The sequence below is a fragment of the Malania oleifera genome, chromosome 9 (assembly GCF_029873635.1).
Source record: "Malania oleifera isolate guangnan ecotype guangnan chromosome 9, ASM2987363v1, whole genome shotgun sequence".
NCBI classification, from domain to species: domain Eukaryota; kingdom Viridiplantae; phylum Streptophyta; class Magnoliopsida; order Santalales; family Ximeniaceae; genus Malania; species Malania oleifera.
In genome coordinates, this window is record NC_080425.1 from 92,276,404 (window position 1) to 92,300,419 (window position 24,016).

A 24,016-nucleotide genomic window follows, 5' to 3' on the forward strand; every position below is an offset into this window, starting at 1 on the left:
AAGCTGCCATAGGATTCCTCCTTGTGGCATAAAGTTGTTAAATTGGACTTGATGAGAATGGGTGGGATACTAATAATGGTCCTAGATATTCTTCAAAAAGTCTGTGGAAAGATATTTCTCATATCTACCCCCTCTTTATTCCCAATACAATTTTTTTGCTGGGCAGGGGTTGCAATATTTGATTTTGGAAAGAACTTTGGTTGGGAAATGTTGTTTTGTCCACCTCTTTTCCTCGCCTATTTCATTTGAACTCAGGAAACAATGGATCTATTTCTTCTTTTAGCCAAGTGGTCCTTTACATTCATGGGATTTCCACTTTTGCAGATCCTTGAATGATAAGGAGATGAAAGAGTTATCCCTTTTGTTAGTTTTGTTGAATAATTGTCATGTCCTTGGGGAAATTGATAGATGATCTTGGTCCTTGGACCCCTCAAGGTTTTATTCCTACAAAACTTTCTTGTCAGTTCTTGATTAACACTGATTTTTGTTATCCTATCTATAAAACTATTTGGAAGGCTAAAGTCCATCCTAAAATCAAAGCTTTTCTGTGGTTGGTTGTGCTTAACAAGATTCAACACCAATAACTTGTTATAGATTAGGAGACCGTCGAAGGCTCTCTCCCCGATGTATGTGTGTTTTGTTTTAATTGCTCTGAAACTGCTCCGAATATTTACATGCATTATGATTTTACCTGGAGGATATAAAACAAGCTATTTAATTATTTTGGGGAATGTTGGGTTTGTCCGGAGACAGTAGAGGAGTTTTTGGCAATTCATTTTGTCAGTTTTGGTAGGAAAAAGGAAGGTAAAGAGCTATGGAATTGTGCCTTCTTTACAGTTTTTTGGGGCCTGTAGATGAAATGTAACATGCACATTTTCTCATGGAAGAGCTGTCATTTTTGTTAGTTTGAGAGAAGATTCACTGTTTTTTTTATAGAACAAGAAATTCACTAGATAAAGATAGAAGTTACAAGCAGGAGAGAGGACATCTCCTTAACAAAGTCTGATAATCCTCAGTAAAACCAAAAAGAAAATTGCAAAAATAAACAATGAAAAAAAAAAATTCAAGACGCCCTCAGAAGAGACTTCCAATTGTACTGAACTTCAAAAACACACATTCCATTGAAATTTCCATAGCCCAAACACCATAAAGAAGTCATTTGTTTGGTGTGTGGGTAATGGGAACTTCAAGAGGGTATATTTTTTAGATATTCAGTGTGATTGGTGTTCCTTGTTGACTTATTAGGGCATGCTTCTTTTTCTGGGTCGTTTTACATGCATTTTGGTTTTCCTGTTTTTCTTTTTCTAAGGTAACCCAAGAGTATGGAAAGAAGATGTCTTATTCTCCTATTTGTACATTATTAATCTATCAATGAATTTATTTTGTTATAAAGAAATGAAAATAAATCAACAAGCTGCAAGTTAGACTTCACATGAGTGGTTGTAATGAAGCTTCTACATAAGTTTCTCCCAAAGAAAGTGGCAATCAACTTCAAAATGTTTTGTCATCTCATGGAAGACCAGGTTGGAGGCAATAACAATAGCAGCTTGGTTATTTCAAATCAACTCCATAGACCGAGAATATCATAAACTAGTTCTGCCAATATGTTTTTCAATCAAATAAGTTTACATGTAGTGTGAGCCATGGCCCTATATGCTGACTCAGCAATTGACCTAGCCACCATGGTTGAGGATCTTCTAGCGAAAGTTGACTCAGCCCAATCTGCATCTGTATATCCCAAAATATAAGTGACTGCATTCATGATATAAAAGACCACTCCTAGGTGCATCTTTGAGATATCACAATCAGTGACTTGTTCTTGCAGAATCAAGAACTGACAGACAACACTTTTTGCGAAGGATATTTCTAGTTGAGTGATTGTGAGGTTTTTCAACTTTCCAACAAGTCTTCAATACTGTGCTCGGTTAGACAACAAATCTTTTATATCTGACACTAACTTACTACCAAGATCCATGGGAATATCAACATGTTTGGATCCTAATTGCTTAGTTTCATCTATAAGGTCAAAAACATACATCCCCTTTGACAAGACAGTTCCAACACGAGATCTCAATAATTCTATACCCAAGAAGTATCTCAATGGTCCCAAATCTTTGGTTTGAAACTCAGTCGGTAGGAAATGCTTTAGGCCTTGGATTCCTTGATCATCATCACCAGTAATCACAAAATCATCCGCATGCATAATAAGAAAAATCTTGTCTGATGGAGTATAACAAAAAAATACAATGTGATCTACTACACATCATCGAAGGTCAAAATCAAGTACTACAACACTAAATCGACAAAATCATGCCTAAGGGATTGTTTTAAACCATACAATGATTTCTTGAGTTGAAAAACTAAGCCCGAATCCCCTTGAGCAACAAATTCAAGTGGTTGCTCGATCTAGACCTCCTAAAGATCACCATGTAGAAAAGCATTCTTGACATCTAACTAATATAGAGGCTAGTCAGAAGTGATGGCATAGGAGGTGAACAATGGCAAGTTTGGTGATCGAAGAGAATGTGTCTAAATTATCCAAACCGTAAACCTGAGTATACCCCTTAGCAAGAAGGGAGACCTTTAAATTAGCCACAAAACCATCTGGATTGACTTTCACGATGTACACCAGCGACAACCAACCACAAACTCATCAGGAGGAATAGGCACCAAATCCCAAATATTATTATCATGTAGTGCAGACATCTCTTCAACCATTGTAGTCCTTCACCCAAAATGGGATAGGGCTTCAAAATAGATTTTCGAAAAGCAAAAAAAGCCAAATTACTACCAAAACAGTAATATGAGGGTCACAACTCACAACAAATCATAACAAACAAAATTAGAGATTGGATGTTGGGGACAAGTGTGTTCACCTTTTCGAACAAATGTTAGGAGCAAAAACATTTTGTGAAATAGGATCATCTGATGAGGGAACTAAAGGCGTAAAAAAAGAAGCTGGAGGAGGCCTTTCTCCCATGAGTCGTTGTGTGTACGCCAGCAAACTGGGATGATCCAAGTGATGAGAAAGACTCAAACTAGATGAAGATGTAGGAGGACTAGGTATAGATAATAGGTTAAGATCTAGAAAGCTATGCAAAGGAAAGGACGCATCAAGATCAATAGAGCTCAAGGACTCATAATAGTATGGTGTAGACTTAAAAAAGGTGACATCAACAAGGACAAAGAATCAATGTAAACTAAGTTTATAACACCGATATCTCTTTGAATACAAAAATAGCTTAGAAAAATGCATCTGATAAATCCAAATAGTCCATTCTTGGACTTAGTTGATGGAAAAAGGAACATACAACCAAATATACAAGAAGGAAGTGAGAACAAAAGGAGCCTTAAGGAAGATAACAGGGGGATTTCACCACCGATGATAAAGGGTGGCATTTTATTGATGAGAGCAAGCAATGAGCATGACATCACCTCAAAAACCTTTGGGGACATTCATTTGATACGATAGGATACAAGTGACTTCAAGAATATATATATTTTTCCGCTTTGCAATTCCATTTTGTTGTGGAGTGTGGGCATAAGAAAATTGTTAGATGGTAGTGAATTGGGTACTTGAGTACTCCTTAGCATTATCGTCATGAAGTATCCTAACTGGCATATCAATTTATTTGGGAACAGAAGGCACAAAAGATATTAAACAACTCAAAATGATCTTTCATTAAATACACCCAAGTAATCCTAGAGCAAGCATTGATAGATGTAACAAAGTATGGAAACCCCAACTTTAACATGACACAACTAGAGCCCCTAAACATCATAGTGGACTAACATGAAAGGACTAACCGCCCAATTATTGACTCAAGAACCAAGGAGAATACGATGATGTTTTCCCATTGAAAATACTCGCATTCAAGATTAGACATAGAACTCAAGGTAGGAACTAGCTATTTCAAATTGTCCAATGACAAATGAGTGGATGACCAAGGTGACAGTGGATTTGAAGTGGTGTAGCAACAGCTCTGTAAGCAATAGAAGGAGAGAGCGGCTCAAAGTAGTAAGGACCACAAGCCTTATGAGCCTTATGTACTGTCCAATCATAATGTCACTGAAAGAAACGAGATTCATAAGGGATTTTGACCTTCCAGATTACTTTCAACAATAGAAGAGAAACCAGTACCACTCAAGAAATCATAGAACGATTTACAAGAAAAAACACCCGAAAAATCCAACAACCAAGATCAGCTATCATCCTCGGAAGATACTGAACAATTATTCAAAATAACCAACAAAGAAGATAATTCAATAATTTCCCTATCATTGAAGGCTCTCCTAGAGTGAAAATCCCAAGAAGGTAAAGGACCACCCAGATCTACACTAAAACAAGAAATGGGATCATTTTTCCCTAAGCTTACAAAATGGGTGAGGAAAAGAGGTGGGCAGAACAACATTCAACAACCAAAGTTATTTGTTTATTTACTTGAAATTGTTGTTTGTCTTGATTTGGTTTAATGGAAGCTCACTTTCTACCAGAAAAAAAAAATAATAATAAATAGCAACAATAGAGAAATGGATTAGGACTATATCATATAAAATATTATATATATCTACATATATATATATATATATATATATGTATATAGCATTTGGTGATATTAAATTTAAATTTTCAAAATAAATATTTGAAATAAAAATTATTAAAATACTTTAAATGTCTTCAATAAAATTTTTAACAAAATAGTGGCAATGGAGATATGTGACTAGGGTTGTATTGCATCGAATATATAAAATATTTGATATTTCTACCAGAAAAAAATAGTAATAATAAATAGCAGCAATAGAGAAATGGATTAGGACTATATCATATAAATATATATATATATATATATATGTATATAGCATTTGAAGATATTAAATTTAAATTTACAAAATAAATATTTTAAATAAAAATTATTAAAATACTTTAAATGTGTTCAATAAATTTTTTAACAAAATAGTGGCAATGGAGATATGTGACTAGGGTTGTATTGCATCGAATATATAAAAATATTTGATATATGTTTGATAAACTTTTTAGTAAAATAGTGGCAATAAAGAAATAGATTAGGACTATACCATATAGAATATATATATATATATATATATATATATATATATATGTACTCATTTAAGATATTAAATTTAAATTTTTGAAAGAAAAAAATTTAAATAAAAATTAGTAAACTATTTTATATACATTCAATAAAATTTTCAACAAGCCAATGACAATAGAGGTATGTCATTAGAGTTGTGTTGCATAGAATATGTACACATCCTTCGAAGATTTTAAGTTTAAATGTTCAAAATAAAAATTTTAACACAGAAATTAGTAGAAAATAAGCTTTCATTAGTAGAATATAAGCTTTCCAGCAATACTTCTCATCTAGGGTTCAAATTTGCCTTTCCAAATATTAAAATATATACATATACAAAATTTTGAAGAAACAAAAGATCTTGGATTTATTATACTTTACAAATAAATTATTTAAAATATACTTATATTTTTCATAAAACTAACCTAAGTTTAAAAAAAAAATGCATATTATAATGCTATTGGCATCATATTTGTTTCTAGTTATTATATTCATCTAAAACAATACATTGAAGAAACAAGAATCAACAAAAATTTTATCTATGTTGTTATTTTTTAGCCTTTTTTTGTTGATTTTTTAACTGTTCTAACTACAACTAAAAACCAAAATTTCTAACTTTCATTTGCTGTAACAACTTTTGCCATAGTAATTCAATAATATCCATACTTTACTTTTATGAATTAAATCATGCATAAAAGGTTTTTTCAATGAATAAAAATCAAATCAAATAAAAATAAACCCTATTTTATTCTTTGTAAAGTTAGAGACAGACAGAAGAAGAAGAAGAAGAAGGGAGAGGTGAAGACGAGAAGAAGAGAAAAAGAAAGGAAAGAATTGAGCGGCAGTTTCCTGGAGTCTACATGCAGCTCCAGGTTTGCCCTCTTATATGTTATTAATAATAATAAAGTCATAGGGACAAAAATACCCTCACTAACACAATCTAATATTAAAATAACATATTCTCTTTTAACACACCCCCTCAAGCTGGAGGTGTATAAATATCACCTAACCCAGCTTGTAACAAACATTAGAAAAAAGCGTGGTTAAATAAAAGTTTTGTAAAAGCATCACCTAATTGATCGCCAAATTTCACAAAGGGAGTCCTCACGACCTTCTTCAATACAGCATCCCTCACAAAATGACAATCAACTTCTACGTGCTTTGTCCTCTCATGAGACATTTGATTGCTAGCAATATAAATGACAGCTTGATTATCACAAAACACATCTACTCGTTACAAAGGATCCCATCAATGACAAAAAGGACTTCAGCCACATAAGTTCACTCACAGTATGAGTTATAGCTTGATATTCTGCTTCGACACTAGATATTGCTATGGTAGTTTGTTTCTTGCCACACCAAGTAACAAGATACCTCCGACAAATGTACAATATCTAGTAGTAGACCTTTGATCATCAACAGATCAAACCCAATCAACATTAAAATATCCAACAATCTCATAATTTCTATACATTTATAAATCAAACCTTTGTCAGGACAGTTTTGAGATACCGCAAAATCCTACAAACAACATACCAGTGTGGTTGTTTGGGATTATCCAGAAACTGACTCACGACCCCCACCACAAAAGATATGTTAGGTCTAGTAATAGTCAAGTAGATCAACTTGCCAACCAACTACTTATATCAACATTTGTCTTCAAACTCCGATCCAACATCCCTAGACAACTTCACATTAGGATCCATAGGAGTATCAACTAGCTAGCTCCTAAGTCAAAACAAACCAGTCTCACTTACCAAGTCCAACATATATTTTCAATGAGATAGATTCAACCGTTTCTTACACTGTATAATCTCAATACCACAAATCTAACGCAGAATACCCAAGTCCTTGATTTTGAAATTTTGGTAGAAGCCACCACTTAACATTTACAATCCCACTATGGTCGTTGTTAGTGATAATGATATCATCAACATAAACTACTAGAAGCACCACACCGATCTTTGTTTTGTGGACAAAAATTAAATGATCAGGCTGAGTGATCAAAGCAACATTAAATAAAGTCAAATGCAAAAACTACAACACTAAATTTGTCAAACTAGGCTCAAGGAGACTATTTAAGACCATAAATGGCCTTATGCAACCAGCATACTTTACCTCCACCTGAGCAACATACCCAGGAGGTTGCTCCATGGATACCTACAAATCTCCATACAAGAAAGCATCCTTCACATCCAACTAATATAAGGGATGATTGAAATTAACTGCCGATGATATCAATACACGAACATAATTTAATTGAGCAACCAGAGAGAAGCCTACTAGCGTGGTATGAGTGTCTCAGAAAAAATAAAAAATAAAAAAATAAAAATAAAAAAATAAAAGGATATGCTAAAACAGATAAATACAAGTCCCCTTTCTAGTAGATATAATGTTATTACAGGAATTTATGTACTATACACTTCATTATTATATATATGATGTTATCAATTTGACTTTTTAAACTAAATTTATTATTTTGAGAAAAATGTAATCGGATTGATTTTAATTAAATGAGAAATTGATACTCTTCATTGTCTTTAATTAGATATTAAGCTGGCCATGTATAAAAAATATCTAGCTTGCAATTTCCCCTCCCACTAGTATAGTATCAACAAGTAGGTGACCAATGTTGAATTGTCTACAAAAGTGGAATCACTATCTAGAAGAGTACAAAACATGGAAAATTCCTCAAAGATATTACTACTTCTTTGAACAGGCTAAGAAGTTGCAGCCTTGGGTAAGAGGCTTGATTTTCCCACCAAACAGGATATTGATATAGTTGTTGTCCCTCATACTTTTGAGTTATGTGAAGGCTGAAATGATTATGTGAGAAATGGAATTAAACTAAACGTATCATATTTTAATGGCGATGGTTTTCCTCATGTATTTTATGATTGTATGTACTCTTTGAGTGCTATTTCCCAATGATTTGAAAGGCATAATTGAGGCGTGCCCTTGAGGCGATTTTGGCCTTAAACGCACCCAAGGCATAAGTGAAAAAGCATAAGTCCACAAAGGCAAGGCTTACGCCTCGGGTAAGAAGGCATAAGCATCGGGCAAAAAAGCTCGCCTTTTTACGCCTCATATGCAAGGCATACGCCTTTTGGGATTCATGGTTTAAAGCATATATTTAAACAGCCAGAACCCATAACACACCTGAAACTCTAGAATGAGATAGCTTCTTGTGGAAATAATTCTCATTAATTGTAACATAGGTACAGGTCTGTATAAATAGATGTACAGCAGAAGAATAGAAGGAAAGAACCAAGAAGGAAAGAACCAAAGATGCTAACTTCTAAGGAAACTAAATATTCTAGAATATTCACACATTTACAGTCGAGATTCTCTTAGAAAAATAGGAAAGTTGACTAAACAGATTTGAAACTTTCCAACACTCCCCCTCAAGCTGGCTTGAAGATATCTTCCATGGCCAGCTTGCTAGTGAAGTCTTCAAACTGTTTCTTCGGCAGTACCTTTGTCAGTATGTCTGCTACTTGCTCAATTGTCGAGATATATGGCAAACAAATTTCTCCCTCATCTATTTTCTCCTTGATAAAATGCTTGTCTACCTCCACATGTTTAGTTCTATCATGAAGAACTGGATTGTGAGCGATAGCTATTGTAGCTTTATTGTCACAATACAGTTTCATTGGTAGTGAATTAGTAATCTTTAATTCTTCCAGCAACCTTTTGATCCATAGTGCTTCACAAATCCCATGAGCAACAACCCTAAATTATGCCTCTGCACTACTCCTTGCCACCACATTTTGTCTCTTGCTGCGCCATGTTACTAGGTTTCCTCCAACAAAGGTGCAATAGCCATAAGCTAATCTTCTATCAGTGATACTTCCAGCCCAATCTGCATCAGTGTATACTTCAACATGTAAATTCCCATGTCCTCCAAATAATAAACCTTTACTTGGAGTCCCTTTTAGGTACCTTAGAATCCTGTACATAGCATTAAAATGCTCGGGTCCTGGTGAGTGCATAAATTGACTTACCATGCTTGTAGCAAAGGCTATGTCAGGACGTGTATAAGAGAGATAAAGGAGTTTCCCTGGTATTGCTCTTTGTTGATCACTTCTCCAGCCTTAGCTGGTTGGAGTTTTATGTTCGGCTCTATAGGTGTTTCTGCTGCTTTGCACCCTAGCAGACCTACTTCTCCAAGTAAATCAAGCACATACTTGCGTTGGGAAACAAAAATTCCTTTCCTTGACCTTGCAAATTCCATACCAAGAAAATACTTCAAATTGCCTAATTCTTTGATCTCAAATTCCTGAGCAAGGATCTTCTCTAACCTCTCTAGCTCATTGCTATCATCACCTATCAGAATTATATCATCTACATAGACAATAAGGATAGCCATTTTACCTTCACTTGTGTGTTTATAGAACATAGTATGATTGACTTGACCTTGGCTGTAGCCATAACTCTTTACTACCTTCCTAAAGCGTTCAAACCAAGCTCTAGGAGATTGTTTGAGTCCATACAATGATTTCCTCAATCTGCACACCTTGCTTATGTCACCTTTCCCTTCAAATCCTAGCGGTAGATCCATAAAGACTTCCTCCTCTAACTCCATTTAAGAAGGCATTCTTCCCATCTAGTTGATATAAGGGCCAGTTTGAGTGAGCTACTAGAGAGAGAGCAACACACGAATTGAGTTCATCTTGGCTATAGGAGCAAATGTTTCCTGGTAGTCAATTCCATATGTTTGATTGAACCCATTCACCACAAGTCTTGCTTTGTACTTTTCTATACTCCCATCAGCCTTGAAGTTTACTGTAAATACCCATTTACAGCCAACAGTCTTCCCCCCCTCTAGTAGGTCACCAATTTCCCAAGTGTCGTTAGCAATTAGTGCATCCATCTCTTCTTGAACAGCCAATCTCCATTCCGGGTGATCTAGTGCTTCCTGAATGGTTCTTGGAATAAACAAATGAGAAACATTTCAAGTAAAGGCCTTATGAGAATTGGAGAGTCTATGATACAATAGGTGGTTGGAAATAGGATGTGTGGTACAGGTTCTAACTCCTTTCCTCAGGGCAATGGGTAGGTCAAGATCAGAAGAATTATTAAAACAATGATCTGGAGAATAAAAAGTACCTAGAGTATGTGAAGGAAGACCAACTTGTGTAGGTGATGATGATTGGCCTTGCTTTGGATTTGAAGAAAGAGCTTTATTATTCTGATGATTTCTTTTTCTGGCATAAACACGAAGCTCAAATAAGGGAATATTTGATAGTACGTCTCCCCTTGTATGTGAATCAGGTATGCCTTATATAGGTAGACTAGGATTTCCATTATTTTCGCCAATTAAAGTATCGGTTTCCTAACCCTTTAAAGAGTGGATGTCAATGTCAAGGAAAACATTTGGAAGAGGCTTAGAGGTTTGCCAGAACTCATCTTCAGTTTCCTTTTTCTCCCCCTGAAGATAGTTATGGCCAAAAAAGGGCTGGTTTTCAATAAAAACAACATCCATACTGATATGAATTTTTCTAGTCAGGGGGTTAAAACATTTGTACCCTTTTTTATTAGGAGCATGTCCAAGGAAAACACATTTTTTTGCCCTAGGATCAAACTTGGATCGAAGATTGGTAGGTATATGAACAAAAACAATGCATCCAAACACTTTAAGTGGCACATCTGATGTTATCCGACATGTAGGAAACAGTTTTTTTAGGCAATCTAAGGGAGTGATGTATTTTAGCACTCGAGCAGGCATCCTATTAATGAGATAACATGCAGTTAAAATAGTATCACCCCATAGATATTTAGGAGCTTGCATTGAAAACAGTAGGGCCCATGCAACCTCTAACAAATGGCGATTTTTTATTTAAGCAATGCCATTTTGTTGTGGGGTGTCACGGCAAGTAGATTGATGTTGAATACCCTTTGTTGAAAGAAACGTTCTTAAACATTTGTTAAAATATTCAGTACCATTATCAGTTCTAAGGATACTGATCGTTTGGAACTGGGTTTCAACCATATTATAAAATCCTGAAAAAAATTTCAACCTCAAATTTGTCACTCAATAAGTACACCCAACACAAACGTGCATGATCATCAATAAACGTAACAAACCATTTCTTACCAGAAGTAGTAGTGATATTTGAGTGACCCCAAACATCACTATGAATTAAATAAAAAGGTTTGGAAGAATGATAAGCTTTTGATTGATAGGTGCTTCGGTGACTTTTGAATATATGGCAAACATCACAATGAAGAGAATTGCAATCCAGTTTTTTAAATAAGCAAGGAAACAAATGTGTTAAATAGAGAAAACTAGGATATCCCAGTCTAAGATGCCAAAGCATTATTTGTTCACATACAGAAACAAAACTCGTACTACTACTCAAACCCTGAGCTTGTTTATTGTTGAATAAAGTCTCATCGAAGTAGTAGAGTCTATCAATCATCCTAGCACTGCCAATCATCCTCCCCAAGAGTTGGTCTTGAAATTCACAATTGGAATCAAAGAAAATGACACAACAATTAGAATCTCGTGAGTTTACTAACAGACAGCAAATTACAAGCAAGTTTAGGGACGTGAAGGACAGATTTGAGTTCTATTTTTTCAGAGATTTGGACAAAACCTGTTCCAACAATGGATGAAAAACTTCCAATCTGCAATTCTAATCTTTTCATTACCAAAACAAGGAGAATAAGATTGAAACAATCGTGAGGTACTGGTCATGTGATCAAATGCACCAGAATCAATAATCCATAGTGCAAGATTTAAGCAACAAGGGTAGGCACTAGAGTTATCACCTATTTGGGCCAATGAACCAGTAGCAAAACTAGAGGCAGAAGTAGATTTCAGCAGTTGAAGAAGATGATCCACCTGCTTAGCACTTAGGAAATTAGCTTCTTTGGCTTTAGGGACTACATGATTGCTACCAAAGGGTCCAGATTTGTTGCTCTTCCAATTTCTGGTTTTCCATGGAGTTTCAAACAACTTTCTCGAGTGTGGCGAGGCTTATTGCAATAGTCACACCATACTCGAGGCTTATCTTCTAACCTCCTTTGATTAGAGTAAGGCCGCTATGCATAAATATTGGTAGTAGCCAAATTTGTGTTACCAGCAGCATGAGGAGCAGGATTATTGGCAGCAAGTAGAGCAGAATTTTCCACAGTCTCATCCTCCTTTTTCTTCATCATCACACTCCTTCGAGATAAAGGTAGAGGTTAACAAGGAAAAAAACCCTATTGCGATTGGGGTCAAATTGGAGCCGCCAAGGGAAACTAAGGTTTACACAAGGCCAAAATCCGAACCTATCTCTGATACCATCTAGAATGAGATAGCTTCTTGTGGAAATAATTTTCATTAATTGTAACATAGGGACAGGTCTGTATAAATAGATGTACACCAGAAGAATAGAAGGAAAGAACCAAAGATGCTAACTTCTAAGGAAACTAAATATTCTAGGATATTCACACATTTACAACCGAGATTCTCTAAGAAAAATAGGAAAGTTGACTAAACATATTTGAAACTTTCCAATAGAAACCCTATCCTTCCTTTCTCTCCCGCGAAGCCTCTTCTCCTCTGCTCTCTCTTCAAAGCCTCGACGAAGCCTCTGCTCTCTTTTCGAAGCCTCCAATCTTATCCTCTCTCAATGATTCCTCTTGATGAAGCTTCAGATCTCTCGAAGAAGCCTCCAGTCTTCTCCTCTCTCAATGATTCCTCTCTCGACAAAGCTTCTTCTCCCTCTTCGACAACTCAATGACTGCCTCTGACGATTCGTCCAAGCTTCGTCGACTACCTATTTTACTATTTCACTTTTTATCTATCCAACATATATAAAGCAAATTTAAAAGAAAATATCTTTTAAATGTATATATAGATATAAGAAATTGAAAAGGATGTGATATTTTGTATTAAAAATTGGAATCAAAATATAATTTTTTTTTTTTACAACTAAAAATCTTGAGGCATGTTGTAGAAAATAATTCTTATTTTAAGTTTTAATTTTGTAAAATTATATATAATAATTGAATTTACAGTTTTATCAACATTTATATAAGAAACATAGCAAATATATGTTTTTAAAATTTTATTAGATAAATATTTAAAAATTAAAAGAAAATTTTATACTATATATAACTTTTTTATTTATTAATTATTTTAAAAAATACAGTCCCAAAATGTTTACACCTCAACGCCTTGAGGCTTACGCCTCGCCTCCTGAAGGGTAAAACGCCTCGCCTTACGCCTTCGTCTTTTAAACCACTGCTATTTCCAATGGTATGATATAAATGAGGCAAGAAAATTGTATTTTCCTGAATCAAAATTGAAGAGAACTGCTCGAATTTGGTGGATTAAACAATAGGAGATATTTAGAAGGAGATTCAGCAAGATTACAATGTGAAATGAGATTAAGTGACCTATGCAGGAGCAATTTGCACCTTTCAATTACTAGCAGCTTCTTCATCTACAACCTTTTAATTTGAAGCAAGAAAAGAAGACAATGACAGAGTACACTAGTAGGTTCTATTATTTGACTACTCATGACGACATAGAATAGAAGGAGGATGTGATAATAAATTTGCACTAGAAAGGGATGAAGCCAATTATTGCCCCCAAATCTTGCCGCATGACATCACATTAAAGTTGGGGATGCAGCACAGGTTGCCACTTAGATTAAGGAGGATATGCAACATAATCCTCCTAGAGCTACAACAACCCTTTGGTTTGAGAAAGAAAACTAGTGGAATTGTGCAAGAGAAGTCGGCTGAGCGGCTTAGCAATTAGGTAAAGGAGTATAGAATAATACCCTTTGGAAGACTCTTGAGCATCTGGGATCAACTTCTTAGGTCCAAGCATCAATCAAGTGCTTCAAGTTTCAAGGTTTTCGGCATCGAGCTACACAGTGTCCTAACCAAGTCATAGATGCTTCAAAAAAGAAGAAGATGATGATAATGAAATTTAGTTAAAGCTAAAATGTAAGTCCTAGGCGACTTAGATGATGATTGCAATGTGAAATTCTGTTTAGGATTCTGACCTATGCTCTCTTCCACCGAGTTGAAGAAAAATAATACAGGATAGGAACTAGCATCTTTTAGACTCAGATGATTTGTCCTAAGCAGCTTGGTGCTATGGTTGTTGATCCTGGTAGTTGTACAAATGTAGCTTCTCAAGAAGCTGTGAAAAAGTTAGATTTGGAAGTTGAACCTCATCTAGTTCCATCCAAAATTGCTTGAGTGAACAATGCCAACGTGAAGTTCAATGATCACTGCTTGCTTACCTTCAAGTTTGGTTCAATTGTGGATACAGTTGATGTGATATCCTTCCTCCGAAGATTTGCCATATCTTTTTGGGCCCTCCATGGTTATTTGATGGGAGGGCTAAGCATGATGCCTATGAAAACTCTTATTCTCTCTTTATTGACGAGAAGTATAAGTTGATGCCATCTTGAGCTCTCCAACTAACCAAATTGAAGCATATCGCTGGCTCTTCCTTGCTGATAGACTTCTTGGTGCTTACCCCAAATTGATGGAGTCAAGTTCTTTGCAAAAGGAGGGAATTGGTGCAGGATGGGAATTGGGTATTTGGATGGATCATTTTTCCCCAATTTAGAGGCCAATTTCAAAGAATAGGGTTAATGGTTGTTGGGTCTTAAACCCAAATGTGCTAGTTAATTAGTAGTTTATTACGTGTGTTTAATTTTCTTGTAGTAGGATTATGTGTTTTGGGGGTTTGTAATATTTGTGTACTTCCCAATGAAGTTGTCCCTGGGGAGGGTTTCTTTATTCGTGAATTCATCACAAACTGACTATTGTTCTGACTATTGTTCTCAAAGAACAGACGCACAGGCTGCTGGGATAACAAAGATGTAATTAAATAGGGCTTATAAAAATGAGTGTGTTAAAACGAACAATAGATACACGAGGGAGTTCTCATTTGAGTTCTATTTGGAGTACGATAAATATGTACAATGCAACTTGTTTCAGTTGTTTGGTTCCTGAAAGCATATCTAAAAGACACAAATTCAAGATGAGGGGTTGAATTAGATTTCATTTTGCATCTCATTAATCAGATTATGGAATCTTAACTTAGCTTTGCAGCACCAAGTCTAGAGACTTAAATGCTATGCAATTACTGGCAGCCACTAAATCACTTATTTTAAAGATTAGGAGATTCAGGATAGAATGATCTTCATGAGAAGGTAGCTTCTTTTTTGTGGAAAACACAACAGAGAATCTGGATATACATGCTACTTACAAAGTTAGGTTGTAGGCAATTTAACATGATAATATCATAATTGGGCATCATTATTCATTATTGGGTTGATATTTTTATGGTCACCAATCTCAGCTGTAAGATTAAACAATTAATTCAGTAACAATTCAATGAAGTTTCCAAGCAAAGCTCATCTTTGGATCCCAGGGATTGTTATGAATTATTCAATGTTGATGATATTTGCAGTCTCACAAATAAATTTATCTTAAAACTTCAGTGATCAAGACACAATGCATTTAAAAGTTCATATGCAGCTTTATCAACTTGATGTTTGTTTAATCTACCCTACTGTGGATACACTTATTCATCTTGCTGATTTCTCCAGTATCAAGTGCAACAACAGAGCAGGCATTCTCTGCCATGAATTTTGTCAAACTAAACTTCATAACAAGATGGAAGATGACTATCTTTCAAATCACTTAGTGACATATATTGAGGAGGAAATTGTTGAATCATTCAATATGGATTCAATAATTGATAAATGCCAAGCAAGAAAAACTCAAGAGAATGTTTGTAGTGATTATTTTTTGGCAAGTATGGTTTGGCAGAATGTTTGTAAAGAAAGTAATCTAAAGCAGGGCACTCTTAAGCTTAAATGTAGATTTTTTTGAATAATTAAAGGAAAATTTATTGAAAGGGCATAAAGGGCCCAAAGTACAAAAAATCAACCACCCTGAAGGATGTCACAAAAATAAAAAATTACACTGTAATCAATTGCTACAAGTCCACTATGCCAACTGGCAGCTGCAGTAAACTACTGGTCTTTGCTGATCAGAAACAATGAGATTCAATTTTTAAACACTCTCCAGTTCCTCTCTTTCCAAACACACCAGAAGACAAAGACTTTCTTTTTTCCTTTGTTTCCCGAATCCCTATCCAGGCCCAGAGATCCTCTCCCACAGAGCTGGCAGTAAGCCACCATTGTCCAATCAGAGTCAGAGCCATGTTCCACAGATTTCTGGTCCATGGTCAATGAAGAAGGATGTGCTCAACTGATTCTACGTCAGCCATGCGAAGGGGGCATCTGTTGACGACGGACAATCCCATTCTCTACCAGTTGTCCAAGGTCAAGATCTTACCAATGAGTTGCTTCCCTGGTAAAAAAGGCAACCATTGTAGGGGCAGCTGCCTTCCAAATCTGAGTCTGAGATGAATTAGTGCTGTTTGAATTCAAATGAAGAAGTCAATAGAAAGATATAACAGCGAAGACCATCTTCCTATCTAAGGTCCAAACCGGAGGAGTGTTACGGTGCTGGAAATTGTAAATATTACTGTAGAAGTTGGCGAGTTGATGTAATCCCTAGTTGATGTAGGACAAAAGCAAGACCATGGGAAGAGCCATGTTGGAGAATAATTGAAAAGAATTGGGTTAAGTTATAGATGAGTTTAATTAATAGTTTATTGTGTATTTAGTTTAATTAGTGTAGTATTACGTGTATTTTGGGGACTTGTTTGTAGTACTTGTGTATTCTAGGAATATGTTTGTAATGTAATTTAGTTTTAGGGGTATGTGTGTGATTTTATTTTATTTTATTTTTTTTATAGCAAAAGAAAATCTATTAAGAAAGAGAATGTACAATCATATCAAGGATAAAAAAATAAAATAAAGCTCAAATATATATATATATATATATATATATATAAGTTCAAATAAAAGCAAAACAAAGAAACTGTTAATACCAACCCAAAAATCCCCTCTTCAATCCCTTCCCGTCATAGTTCACTGAACACTTCAAATTAGCTAGATCCCTTTGACTCTCCTTCACCTTTGATTTTCCCCCATCAAGCCTAACTTCATTTCCTCCATGATCAGACCACTTGAGATCCAATTCATCCAACAAACATTGAGTTTCAATGTCTTTCCTAGAGATTTCTGGGACTGGAGTAGGTAAATTCCATCCTAAACCTTTTGTTCAACTTTATTAACCTCGTCATCAAACATATTAATTCCCTCTAAGCCTTCTAAAGGAAGCAGCACATAAGATAAACGCCTAAGGCGATCAATGGAAGAATAAGAGGAATATCCATATTGCTCCCGAATATGATCCAAGAGTAATCCTTTTTAGCATTCAAAATCGCTACTCCCTACACTATCCACACCCATCTCATGCTATCCTTGCACCATTTGGCCCTCTCACCAATTGGCTCCTCCACAACACTTAGAACACATTTGGAATCCCTCTTAATAATTTTATGTTTTTTTTTCACCTGAGTAGTCTCACATTTCTCCATTAAGTTTCCTCCCTTCAACACTACTTTGCACTTTCTTACGACTGGTTTTCACACTCCAAAGAATTAAGATTCTTAGAGCCATATTCCCTCCTTTCACCCCTGAAGCTTCCCCTGCTATCATTCTTCTCCTATCGAGGAGAAGTGCCTTGACTTCCAACTTCCATTGCCTAGTCTTTGATGCTACTAGAACACACCTCCTGATGCCCGCCAAGGATGTTCCTTGAAGAGGAGCGCAGCTTAGGATTATCATCCTGTGTCTCATTTAAAGATAACAGCTGATCACCTTACTTCTACTCTGGAAACTCTAACCTCCCGTAGCCTCCTTTGATTTTGGCTGGAGGGGCTTCCTTCTAGTTTGGGGCCGATCAGGTCTTCTAAGCCTGCTTTTGACCCGTCTGCATTTTATCACTACCTAAGCCCATTGTTAATCATAAGATTGCTCTTGAGCCTACTTCATTAGCAAGCCCAACAAGAGTTTAGAAGAGGTTTATTATTCTCTAACAACTAGCCTAAATTTATATTAATAATCAGACCAAGCCTAGCCCGCTCAATCTTCGTCAACCCATCAACCTTGCAAGAAACCCAAGCCGCCTCTGATCTTGGCTACTTAGCCGGAACCTGGAAGTGATTCCGTTTTTAGTGTCGATTGGTAGTGTGAAGCTGAAGAAACGAACTTCTCATTCATTCTCCCCCCGCAACAAGTGCAGACCCCCTTCTACACACTCCTAGAGATCGAATGACCTCCATCATCACTAGCACTGCCTGAAACAATCTAACTCCATGAACAATTCTTGTTCTTCTTGTTATCTGCTATATTAGATCCATACCAACAAGAACTCTCCAAAGCAATGAACAAATCCTCAAATCAAGATCATCCATCCTCTTTCAGCCCTTCAGGAACAAAAATGGAATACCTTTTACCCCTCCATCCGTGCCCTATTTCCATGAACTTCCCTGCCCTAGTCACATGAATCCCCATCCAGTAATCTACATACCCCACTCGGACTCTTCGAAAACCCTTGCACAACCTATCTTCATGAGACAAGAATCTCTGAAAAAACCATGAAGTCGCAACTGAAGAGAGACATACCCACCAATTGCACTTACAATTCTTCTCAAGGACAAATAGAGCTCCAACCTTCCCTATCTTATCTGATCTCATATCAAAGGACTTCCCTTCAATCAGTATTGGACAAACCCCCACCATCAGTTTGTACTATCACCATGACTTTGAGCACTAACAATTTGCGCGAAGAGAGGGTTTTTTGCAAAAGAGCAGCACCATCGTGAGCACCCGAAATTTATGCGTGAAATTTTATGTATGTAATAATTTTTATAAATAGTGTGTGAAAGCCATGTTGTAAACAGTTGTTGATGAATTTGAATTGGAAGTGAACGTCAGTTTTCCCCTTGGTTTAAAAAAAAACGAAAATCTGTTCTATAGTTCTTAACTTTTCCTCTAGTCATGTCCCAAATCTCAAACACCACTTTCCAGCTACCATCCTACAACACCACCCACACCATCAAACATAGAACACCTAGATGCCCCTTCCCCTACAATTTCATCGCCTTTTGATTACCGAAACAGCCTCATCCATTAGCCAAACTTCTCCAGCCGTTGGCCATTCAAAAGTCCCAACCTCTTGTACTTTTTTCATGACACCACCAACTATAATCCCCATCATCAGATCTACACCGACTGAAGTTTCAACACAACGTTTTGCCGCCGGCAACCCATGCAGCCCACGCATCGGTGATCTGCAAGTGGGACTCTGCTTGAATCTTCTCTTGCTTCCAATTTCACGATAAATTGCTTTAATTGCGAGATTTTGGGCTTTCTCCACAATATTTTGACCTGTAAGGATAGATTTTGATTATGGACACAATATATTGCAAGCAAGTGCAATAACTTGGCACGAAACACTAAAAATTGTCACTCCAACATTAAAAATCAGGTTTTGTGGCTGTAATTTTTTGAGTTTTCTTTGTGAATTTGTTTCATTTCAGCAGGACAATAAATGACAAAGGTGAATTGAAGATAATTTTTGAGAAATTGGGTGTAAGGCTTGTGGGAAATTGTGTTAAAGGTCTGTTAGTGATATATAGCTGCAGCATAGATATGCATAAATTCAGCAACATGGTGACAAAATATAGGAAAAAGGAATGCCATTTGTCAAACTTTGGGCACAATTTCAAGCTTTTCAACACCTTTCTCAAATGCAGAGAAAAGGTTTGCAAAATCGTCATTGATGAAAGATGTCCAACAAATGTAGTATCCATAAATAGAGTCACTTAAAATGCAGCTTCATCCGAAATCTCACCCAAATCCTTATGTGATATCTTTGGTTGATAACTCTAATACACGTGTTTGCAAGAGATGTTTGGTTCCCATCCAAATGGTTGAATATTTAAATGTTTAGTGTGATATCCAACCTATGAAGATTGGTTGTGTACTCCTTGGTTCTCCTTGGTTGGATGATTTGGGTGTGACTCTAGGGTGTGAGAATACATGTCTTCCACTATAGTGGGAATTGGAAAGAAAATCGTTTTGAAGTCCACTCTACCAATGGACCGCGACAAAGAATCAATCACATTTTACTCAACTTGAAAATGGTACAAGCAAGGAAATGCATATGTTTGAAGAAATCCAAAGTCTTTACATTTCTATTGTTGAGTTTGTCAACCCCGATATGTTAATTGATGCTAATTCTCAACTCAAGTAATGGAACGTGGTTTCTTGTCTCATTCAAGCACTCGCTCTGGAAGAGTCCAAGTTTGCTTCTCCCTTCTGATCCTCCAACACTTTTAAATTTGAGGCCAAATTTTTTTCTAACCAAGGAAGAGTTGATGAAGGACAAGAAGCAAGACCTTTGGCAGAGCCATGTTGGATAATAATTAAAAAGAAATGGGTTAAGGGGATTGTTGGGTTTAATTAGTAGTTTATTATTTATTCAGTTTAATTGGTATAGTTTTATGTGTATTTTGGAGGCTTGTTTGTAGTATTTGTGTATTATAGAGGTATGTTTGTAATCATAGTCTTAAATTTCCACAAAATTGTTGAAATTTCCTATTTCCATCACCCTCAAAATTGAAATGGCAGTCGATTTCCATCTTGCATAATTTTCGTCAAAATCTCAACGAATCATCCGAAATTTATCAAAATCTCGATATTTTAGCAAAACTTATCGAAATATTAACTATATAATGAAATTTCCTCAAAATTCAAATGAGAGATTTAGGAGTGAATGAAATTTCTCTCTTAATTTATTTTATTTATTTTTATCAAAACAAAAGATTATAACAAGTGAATTTGAAATTTTATGAGAAAATAAAATTACAGCAACATTTTATTTGAGTATTCATGTCTAACTTATCATTATTTGTATAATAAATAATATTTAAATGATTTATGAATTTCATTTGTAATAACTGAATATGTTTAATGTACATTATTTTACAAATATGTTTGTTACACATACTATATTACAACTTTTCCACCTCATACACAACATAGATGTATTTAACTTGCAATATATTAGTCCTAAAACTTACATTATTATGTATGTTAACCATTTCTAAAGTTTCACAAAGAATTCCTTGCTTTACTACTAATTTCTGTTATTTTTTTTTAATCAAAATCGAAATTGACATCAGAATTGAAATTTCGGTCATAATTTCCATACTTTTGGAGCTTCGAAATTTGAGTCGAAATCAAAATTTAAGACCTCGTTTGTAATGTAATTTACTTTTAGGGGTATGTGTGCAATATTATGTGTAGCTTTCTTATAAATAGTGTGTGAAAGTCATGTTGTAAGCAATTGTTGATGAATTTGAATTGGAAGTGAACATGAGTTTCCCTCCTATATCTCCTCTGTCCTCCCTTTCACTTCTTCTCTTCTAATTTCTCCAAGGCTACAGAACTATGATGCTGCCCTGCATTATTAGTTGATGTAGAACAAGAAGCAAGACCTAGGGAAGAGCCATGTTGAAGAATAACTAAGAAGAATTGGGTTAAGAGTTTGTTGGGTTTAATTAGTAGTTTATTATGTAACTTAGTTTAATTGGTATAGTATAACGTATATTTTTGGGGCTTGTTTGTAGTATTTGTGTACTCTAGGGGTATGTTTGTAATGTAAATTAGTTTTTGGGGTATGCGAGTAATTTTATGTGTTTAGGCTTTCTTATAAATAGTGTGTGAAAGACATGTTGTAAGCAGTTTGTTGATGAATTTGAATTAGGAATGAACATGGGTTTCCCCCCTGTATCTCCTCTCTCCTCCCTTCCCCTTCCTTCTTCTCTTCCAATTTCTCCACGGCTGCAGATCCATGATGCTGCCCCAGCATCACTAGTCTTCCACGTTTCTATGGAAGTAGATGTTCCAGAAAAAATCCTGACTTGATGTTCAAAGATGTTGATGTGGGCATATTTGTTGCAGGCCAAGTTGTAAATGGATGGAAATAAGACCCTAAGAGCCTCCTAACCATACCATACATCATGCCAAAAATAAATGTATCCCATTCCACGCTTGGAATCTAATACAAGAAAAGAAGTCATTCCAACCTTTCCTAATGTATTTCCACACCCCTACACCATGTGGTCCTCTACTATTCCTGGTGATCCACTCATTATGCTCAAACCCATATTTCATGGCAACGATACCCCGCCAAAGATGATCCTTCTCTATCATGAATCTCCACTACCATTTCCTAAGAATGGACTAATTGAAATTGCAGAGGGACTTTACGCCCAAGCCTTCTGAACAAATACGTTGCTTCACCATTCCCCATTTGACAAGGTGGAACTTGAATTCCATCCCTAAGCTTCCCCATAGGAACCTCCTTTGAATTCCTTCAATCCTCTTGGCAACAGAAATCAAAAGTGGGAGGAAGCATGAGGAAAGATCCCATCTTACAACCCACAAGTCCTGCAAGGAAAGGTCCTCCTAAACTATCACCAATCGCAATAATTCATTTTTTCCAAGATTTACTTTCAAACCTGAGAGTCTGAGACAGCCTCAAATGCTGCCAAAATAAATAATTCAAAATGTGGAAAGGGTCACTCCTCACAAAAAAATGGTGGTATCATCCGTGAACAAGAGATGTGAGACCTCTAAGGACCTTCCATTTCGGCCAACTCTGAGGCCTTTAAGAAGGCCTCTTTTGGTAGCTCTTTTCAACATGAGACTCAAAACCTCCATAACCATAATGAACAAGAAGGGGAACAAAGGGTCTCCTTGTCTTAGTCCTCTAGAGGAGTGAAAGTAATCAGTAGGGCACCTATTGATGAGCATGGAGAAGCTTGGTGTATTGCTGCAATGGGAATCCATCAGCACCATCACTCCCCAAAACCCATCTTCCTAAGAAAATGGAGAGGAAAGTTCCAGTTGAAATTATCAAAGGCTTTCTCCATGTCAAGCATGCACGCCACACCGCTTTTCCTTTTGACTAATAGGTATCCAACACTTCATTAGCAATGAGGACTGCATATATGATCTATTTTCCAGCCACAAAGGCACGTTGGTGTTGCCCAATAACTTCCGGAATGGCTCTTTTGATCCACATAGCCAGGACTTTAGCAAGGATATTAAATATAGATCTGTGTGAGGAATACATAGATCATGATTTTAGATTTGGCAAAATAAGAAATACATGCATATAACTTTTTTTTTTAATGGTATCCAGTATTACACACACAAAGAGACAAGGTTGGTTTCTTCTTCTTCTTCTTCTTCTTCTTCCTTTTTTGTCTAGTGTTGACAATGGGGCAAATGTCCTTCTCCAATTGTTTATAGTTTGGGTAATAACTATGCTTCTTTAGTTGACTTTCAGGCTTGAACTTTCTTTGTTTTGATGTGCTCAAGTATTTGGTTAGAAATTTTAGTTGATGTGCTCAGATTATAGTTTGACTGAGTTAACTAGTATTTAATATTTGTTATTTCTTTTTAAATGAAATTTTACAGGTTTATGTCGTAGCATGAAGTTAGAATTGAGAGAAGTGCACAGTTCACGTAAGAGTCAATACACCTAGCAGAAAAGTAAAGCTGATATACCTGGCAGCAAATGTACCAGATACACTAGCCAACAACTACCAAAAACACAATACAAACCTGGAAATTATAAAATAAAAATCATGAGAAAGTCCACTCATGTGTCCCTCTACAGCAAAGCTACAGATTTCCTCATCTCCAATGGACTAAAAACCCTGCTGCATATATTCTTCACCCCACCTGACCAAAATACAACTCCAGAAAGATAGGAGTAGGTTAAACATCATCCCCTTGGGGCTCAAAGAAGGTCATGTTGACTCACAAGATTCTAACAAAAGTCAAAAGAAATTGAACAAGACTTGCCAGACATTGAAAATTATTAAGAATACTCAAGCATGTTTGCAAGAATGAAATATAGCCTTTCTTGCCAGAAATTGAGATCTTTCTTTTTTTGTGAAG

The 24,016-nt window shown here is 35.9% G+C and overlaps 1 protein-coding gene and 1 long non-coding RNA gene across 6 annotated transcripts in view; both read right to left on the minus strand.

Moving 5' to 3' along the window:
• LOC131163833 (protein LNK2) overlaps positions 1 to 24,016 on the minus strand; it is an 86,601-nt gene that overhangs the window by 57,393 nt on the left and 5,192 nt on the right. The window lies entirely within an intron of this gene.
• LOC131163834 (uncharacterized) lies at positions 15,929 to 23,785 on the minus strand. Its single transcript, XR_009139141.1, has 2 exons — positions 23,678 to 23,785; positions 15,929 to 16,499 (listed from the first exon to the last, which is right to left on the minus strand). It is a non-coding gene; the product is annotated as an uncharacterized LOC131163834 (long non-coding RNA).